The sequence below is a fragment of the Sinocyclocheilus anshuiensis genome, unplaced genomic scaffold, assembly GCF_001515605.1.
Source record: "Sinocyclocheilus anshuiensis isolate Anshui unplaced genomic scaffold, SAMN03320099.WGS_v1.1 scaffold412, whole genome shotgun sequence".
Taxonomy (NCBI): domain Eukaryota; kingdom Metazoa; phylum Chordata; class Actinopteri; order Cypriniformes; family Cyprinidae; genus Sinocyclocheilus; species Sinocyclocheilus anshuiensis.
Genome location: NW_015558661.1, coordinates 2,392,337 through 2,400,371, shown reverse-complemented (window position 1 = coordinate 2,400,371; position 8,035 = coordinate 2,392,337). Strand labels below are relative to the sequence as shown.

The 8,035-nt window shown below is 37.8% G+C and overlaps 1 long non-coding RNA gene across 1 annotated transcript; it reads left to right on the top strand.

The window, feature by feature from the left end:
• The first annotated feature begins 460 nt into the window (after positions 1–460).
• LOC107681086 (uncharacterized) lies at positions 461–2,664 on the top strand. The gene is made up of 3 exons (XR_001633221.1): positions 461–699; positions 1,171–1,232; positions 2,317–2,664. It is a non-coding gene; the product is annotated as an uncharacterized LOC107681086 (long non-coding RNA).
• Positions 2,665–8,035: the final 5,371 nt, after the last annotated feature.

The following is an 8,035-nucleotide window of genomic DNA, read 5'->3' as shown; positions in this document are numbered from 1 at the left end:
ATCTGGTGACTAAATAAAAATGTAATTTCATGAGGCACAACGCTATTTATGTATTAGTATTGTGAAATTCAACGGTTCACAGCTCTTTTGGGTTGCATTGAGCAGCTGCACTTACACGTTGTTGTCCACTGGGTGGCAGTAAAGCACCGCCCTAAATGATGTGTCGCTGACAGCGGTTGTTGACTCGCAACAGGCCAATGTAGGCTAACTAAAAACATACAAAGGCAGTGTTTTGATACATATTTTTCTTTTTACCATATTGGAACGACATATCTTTTTCAGCCTTGTAGCCAGAGAAAATGTGACAGCAGAATGATAGGCATTGGATGAAACAGCAGTTTCCTCTGCAGTTAATCCAGAAATCTTATTCAGGTGCTTCCCATTTAAAATCGCTTTGATTAAGTGGCCTGTTAATGTAACAGAGAAAGTTTGAGACAAGAGTCCAAGATTCAAAAGAGTTTGTCACATACGTTTTGCGTTTATCATGCTGTATACTTAGCTATATCAAACATGTCAGCTTTTATATGTCATTAACAATTTTTACTACTTGGTTTTTCATTCCTAAGGTAGCCTACTTCATTTAGCACATGTGCTCACAAATCAAGCTCCTCTGTGACTCATGAGCTTCTGAGTTCCTAAAGGCCTGGTCATCCTGGACAAAAGAGCTGGAGTAGATGTTGGAAATGCTGTCTGTATATTGTAGGTTTGATCAACACCTCAAATGAGTCCTTCTCAAAATATGGTGACATATTTTGTCTCCTTACTTTTCAGTGATTTGAAAGAGCCTAAAGTAACCCCATATAAAAGATATCACTATATAACGTTTGGTTTTATTATACCTTTGCATTTGATTAAATAGGCTAATATGATATGTAGTTTGACTGTTTATTATAATACATTTTTTTATTATCAGAATTTAGTCTGATTAATAAAGATTAATAAAGTTTTCAGATGTTCCTGGAAAATTAATCTGTTTTGAGAATTTGTTCATAAATGACCATTGCTTTATATATGAATAAAGTAAAATAAAATACAAAGTCGTTGTACTGATTAAGAATTCAATGAAAAAGCCTAAAAGTCAACATATTTTCAGAATAACTCGCATCTGAATCTGAGTTGGATTTTAAAGCTGGGTTAATTACCATTAACCTATGTAAATGATCCTGGCAGGTTCCATTGAATGTTGTATTATGGAAGCAGACTCCACAGGGAGCAGAGACCCCATCGATCAGGTACTGATCTGTGTGTCTGAAACCTGCACAGGTTGTCACTACCTAAATCACCAGTGCAATAATAGCCATTGTATATTTGGGTATTTGCAATGGAAGTGTGTGGCTTCAGAGCACATATCTGAGACCTGTTCATATCCAGAGGAGGCAGATGAAACTTTTTTTTTTTTAGAGTTTATAGATTCATTCCAATTTTGTACGTATTTCACATGTTGTAAATCAAAGCAAGTTAAATTACATAGTTAGGAACAACCTATTCTGGAAGAACTTGTTTGAAGTGAGGCAGGCTTATGTTACAGCAGCTCTTCTGGTCCTGGGTCACCACTGGGTCATGGAATTACTAAACCTTTGCTTTAACCATTAATTCTGATGAAACAGTTTTCAATTAGAAAGATTTCTATCAATATTCTCTCATTAAACAATAGTCATGCATATTTTGTATATGATGTTTTATTGCCCTTACTTTGATTTGCAAATTGATTTGACAAATTATAAATGATTTAACTAAGCTTTACAAATGATTGCACAAAGAAAACTATACAATGAATGTGCTTTCCCGCATGCCAGCTGAAACCCCTGAGCTGCTCATAAATCAATATACCAGCTTGTTGCTTTTTGCCATCCTACATAAACATGTACAAACATTTTACATGTATCCGTCATTTGCAACAGCTTAAACAAGCTCTGCTTTCCACATTACTGTGCTACTGCCTTTGCTAAATCAAGATCTTAGTTTATTTATGGTTTAAGCATTTTGATTTCATCCTCGGAGGCAGCTGCCCTCCAATGTCTCAAATTAATTTGGTTACTGTAGTTTTTATTCTGTTGAATATCATTTTATTGAATCATTAGATTTTCACTATGTTTTTAAGGATATATATCATATTTTAGTATAATCAGTATGCATGCTTGTTACTTTTATTTAATAATGATTTATTATTAGTGTAGTCGGTTATAGTGTATTTTATTATTTTTTTTTTTTTATCAGTGTCAGGGATTTTATAGTTAACTAAAACTATACCCAGCTTGTAATTCTTATTTATGTACGTCGTATTTTACCACAATTTATTTCCATTTTTACTTTCAGTTATTTCCCCACAGCTTTCCTGTTAGTCACATGCTTTGCTGGGAAATAAACCCCCAAATCTCACAATGTTCCGCTTGCTTTCTTCTTCTACCTGGCCCGTACAAGTCCTTCTTGTTCTCACAGAAGAATGCTGTTGTCCCATCAGATTAAGCAGAAAAGAAGCGGCATAGTAGCCTGTCCTGTCCCTTTCTGGCAGCCAGCAGACAAGATTATGTAATGCTGGTCCCTCAAACGATGTGGCAATTGCCAAACACATGGCATATGGTCTATCAAAAGGCTGATTTTAAGATTTCCTGTTTAGATGCACTCGCTCTAAACTTCTCAAGATGTTGATGCAATGAAAAAAAAGTGGCTTTCGAACATTGATTTTGGTTGAATCCGCTGCCATATGGTTTAATGTGGCTTTCTTCTGGACCGAGGCCATCCGGGAAAACATTGGCATCACTTTTATCTCACTCTCTCTTTCTTCTTCAATAACAGCCAACACATAGCAGCAGATTAGAGGCCCTCATAGTCCTCCCAACCCCCGGCACGTAACAATGGTGTTAGCTGGGGCCATACAGCTGGTCCGGTCCTGGGTGGATCTCACACAGAACCTCGATCTGCTTCCTGTTACTAGAATTATACTGTAAACACTTGTTGTTTATGCCTGGAAAGGATAAATCTGACGGTTAATCAAATCGACATTTGGATGGTTACCACTCATTTACATAACACGGTAGAAATTGGAGCGACCGGGCCTTGTTTAAACGGATTAGATAGGATTGAATAACATTTTTAAATGACATATTTTAGTTCGACCTATGTGTTGGAAGTACTCTGCTAGTTGCTTTGGAGTTTTCTGTTTGGTTTTGACTGCCTGCCCAGGCCCATCATGTACAAACATTTTACATGTATCCGTCATTTGCAACAGCTTAAACAAGCTCTGCTTTCCACATTACTGTGCTACTGCCTTTGCTAAATCAAGATCTTAGTTTATTTATGGTTTAAGCATTTTGATTTCATCCTCGGAGGCAGCTGCCCTCCAATGTCTCAAATTAATTTGGTTACTGTAGTTTTTATTCTGTTGAATATCATTTTATTGAATCATTAGATTTTCACTATGTTTTTAAGGATATATATCATATTTTAGTATAATCAGTATGCATGCTTGTTACTTTTATTTAATAATGATTTATTATTAGTGTAGTCGGTTATAGTGTATTTTATTATTTTTTTTTTTTTATCAGTGTCAGGGATTTTATAGTTAACTAAAACTATACCCAGCTTGTAATTCTTATTTATGTACGTCGTATTTTACCACAATTTATTTCCATTTTTACTTTCAGTTATTTCCCCACAGCTTTCCTGTTAGTCACATGCTTTGCTGGGAAATAAACCCCCAAATCTCACAATGTTCCGCTTGCTTTCTTCTTCTACCTGGCCCGTACAAGTCCTTCTTGTTCTCACAGAAGAATGCTGTTGTCCCATCAGATTAAGCAGAAAAGAAGCGGCATAGTAGCCTGTCCTGTCCCTTTCTGGCAGCCAGCAGACAAGATTATGTAATGCTGGTCCCTCAAACGATGTGGCAATTGCCAAACACATGGCATATGGTCTATCAAAAGGCTGATTTTAAGATTTCCTGTTTAGATGCACTCGCTCTAAACTTCTCAAGATGTTGATGCAATGAAAAAAAAGTGGCTTTCGAACATTGATTTTGGTTGAATCCGCTGCCATATGGTTTAATGTGGCTTTCTTCTGGACCGAGGCCATCCGGGAAAACATTGGCATCACTTTTATCTCACTCTCTCTTTCTTCTTCAATAACAGCCAACACATAGCAGCAGATTAGAGGCCCTCATAGTCCTCCCAACCCCCGGCACGTAACAATGGTGTTAGCTGGGGCCATACAGCTGGTCCGGTCCTGGGTGGATCTCACACAGAACCTCGATCTGCTTCCTGTTACTAGAATTATACTGTAAACACTTGTTGTTTATGCCTGGAAAGGATAAATCTGACGGTTAATCAAATCGACATTTGGATGGTTACCACTCATTTACATAACACGGTAGAAATTGGAGCGACCGGGCCTTGTTTAAACGGATTAGATAGGATTGAATAACATTTTTAAATGACATATTTTAGTTCGACCTATGTGTTGGAAGTACTCTGCTAGTTGCTTTGGAGTTTTCTGTTTGGTTTTGACTGCCTGCCCAGGCCCATGCTGTGAAAGCCAATGTGCATTCCAGTTGAGAACATTCTGCTTCGTATCCTCCTCCGTGTCTTAAATCACTCTCCTGTCTTAGCGTTCGGAATTATTTGCTTCTATTTTTCATTCCAGCTCATCCACGTCAATGGGCCTCAAAGTCATCCTAGCTTCTCTCAGAGGAAACTGAGAACGGCCGTCACCTTTTAACCCAAAGAATTGCTCCTGTAACCACAGAGAATGCGATCTTAGGTTGAAAATACATGCCGGTCTGGAAAAGACTCTTGTAATTCAGAGATTTAATGTCCGGTTTGACAAATTTGCTGTTATAAATCAGCGTAGCGTATAGGCGGTCAGTCATTACAGCTTGCAATTCATTGACAGCGCTGCAGAAGTCATAACTTAAAAGGAAACGAGAGACAGTCCAGTATACTTTGATATATAGCATCTCCGTTAAATCGTGTGTTCAACATCTGTTAGAAGACCAACTGGTACCCAGGAAAAATAGCAAGCAGGGGTTTCTTTTAAATTAGCCACTGTTCTCTTTACACGAGCCCAGCTGGATTTGTTAGCCCCTTTTATCTCTCTCCAGGTGTAACTTTAAAAAAATTTAAAAAGGGAAAAAGCGTTTTTAAATTAAGTTTCATTTTTCAAAATCCTAGGGAAGAACATACCAAATAACTAGTTGAGGATAGCACTAACTGTTCACCATAACTAAACAATATCACAGAGCAAGAGATGTCCATTCTTCTCAAATATGGTCACAGCCATGATGCATGATTCAAACCAACAGCATGATTGTCACATTGATTCTATACAACATTTCTGTAAACAAGAAGTTAATATTCAGTAACTTATAATAGTGCTAGACTTTGTCTGTTTTTGCAGTGTTGTCTCTGACAGTGGTGTTGTTTTGTTACTGAATGAATCAGGAATTTGAATGAATCAGTGAATGATTCAAATGATCCACTTATAAGAACCATCATTTTTTCATAAAAAAGGAAAATGTGATCTATATTTACTGGTGATATATTTATGAAGTATGAAACACACATTGACAGTTAACATAATTGCAACATAGTATCATTGGAAAATTAATTTTTACATAAGAATAGATTCCTGAAAACTTGACTAAATATCTACATATTTCACAAGGGAAAGTGTTGTTTTCTTATTGCTGAAATTAATGGAAAAATAAGGATGCCTTGAATTTCTGTAATTTACTAGAGGAACTTGCAGAAAACTAGTTGCCTTTTTTCTGCATTCATTCATTAATTCATTCATTCATTAATTCATTCATTTTCTATTATGATGCTTGTCTGTTGTACATCTCAGAAATTTTCAGTGTTGTTCCAGTCAAGTTTTGTTTGTTTACATTCTTCTGTTCAATACAGTTCTTGCATTCAGTGTTTTTGAACAAATCGATTGAGTAAATGATTCAAATGACTTATAAGTCATCAATATTGGAAATCGCTTATAAGGTCAGTCACTTGTTTCATTCCTGAATGAATCTGTGTTTTTGAATGAATCTGTTGGGTTGATTCATTCAATGATTCAAATGATTCACTCATGAGGACAGTCACTTCATTCCTGATTCAAGTGATTGAATGATTTAAGGCCAATCACTTGTCTCAACTTTGGTGTATCAATGTAACCTGACAAAAAGAGTCACTGAAAAATCCCCACCACTAATACAGAGACTGGCAGTCTGTCTGGAAAGTGAAAACAACCAAGCAGAGTGATACAAACAGTAGAAAGTCCCAGCGCTGTTGGACGACATCAGTGCTCTTGGAATGCCTCTCATCCAATAAAATTTGAGGACTAGAAGTAACTGTTGCATAATAAGATTCTATCTGATTCTATCTGTGCAGATAATGATTTTCTTTGCAGACCTACAGTGTGAATAAAAGCGAATGCTAATGATGTTAATTCTAAATTATGTTCAAATGATGCACACATTAGCAATTAACATAATTGCAACATAGTATCATTGGAAAATGATTTTTACATAAGAATAGATTCCTGAAAACTTTACCAAATATCAGTTATCATGCTCAGTCATGTCATGCTAATGATGTTAATTCTAAATTATGTTCAAATGCTCCCGTGGGCTGCAGCAGTTACTGTACAGTGAGAAATGTTTATAGTGCATCTATTTGCATTATTGATGGGAATGAGGCTCATTTGAATATCACTGGACACGGACTCGGGGTAGTAATTCTGCAAGACTCCGCTGACTAATATGTTTAATTAGAGGTGATATATTACAGCTTATTAATTATTTACAATAACGGCAATCATGTCTACAGTCATAGGGGCAACGAAAATGAGGAGCCGTAGAATAAAGAAGGTGAGGTAATGAAGGTACCAAAATAAAATTGCACGAACGAGAGACGAAGAGGCAGTGGTTTCTTGATATTTGCCGTAGATTCGAGGGGAATGCAGAAGGAGAGACGTGAAGCCGATATCCTTGAGCGGTTAAAGGCCTGTGTGCCTCCGAAACCGCTGTGAAAGGTGGACTCGGCGCTGGAGAAGAAAAGCAGTGGCCTCGCAGGGATTAGCCACAGGAGATTCCCTGTGGATAGCTGTCCCTTTTTTCCCAGGGACACTGTAATATGATTACTCTGTTGTTTGCGCCCGGTCCAGTGGTTAAGCACTATGGAGAGGAGGGTTCGGCCACCTCCAGGATGGACAATGAGAGAATTTTTTTGGAGGGAAAGTTGGAATTCTGCTTGACTGAGGACAGCTGGGGTCTTACACTTAGAGAGGAGAGAATGAGAAAAAAAGTGGCCTTTTCTTTGGCTGAATGAAAGGCGTGTATGGTGCTCTGTACCACTGTGTTCTGCAGAGGTGCACCAGGCAGGGTCAGCAGGGCTCTTTGGATCTCTACGAAGGCCCCGGGCTCCCATCCTGCATCCCTACTGTTACACAGAGGAAAGGCATTCTCCGACAGACGTCATCGCAAATGTTTATCTGTACAACTAACAAACAGTTTTCCTCGTTGCCCTTTTGAAAAGCTCCAGGACGTGTTGTTTGCAAAAAAATAAATACTGTCGAATTTCATCACATGTGTTTCAATTCATTCCAATTAGTGAGTGTAAGCACAAAGTACACTCAATCTGAGGCAGTAACCGAATGTAGTAGTTCAAAAATCGGGCACTGGTCTATACAGGTTAGAGCTCTTTCATACTAGTATATATTTAACCTCTTATTGGAAGCTTTGAACAATGGAGTGTGTGGTTTTTATTTGATTTTCTTCAGTCACAGGATTGCTGTGAGCGCGAGCCTTAGTCAGTGCTGTTTGTTTGACAGGCCTGTCATTAATCATCATTGGCATTGTTTAAACTGTTTTGAGTGTCCAGGTCTTGTTCAACAGGGGGACAATAGTCTCTCTAAGCTGCTTCAGACCTGAAAAAAAGTTTATAAAATTTCCACCCAATGGAAACTGCAGGGAAGCTCCTTTTAAAAGGGGTTAGTATTCATTAGAACACTCTGGTTAAGGGCCCGGGCCGCTCCCATAAAAGGAAGCAAACCA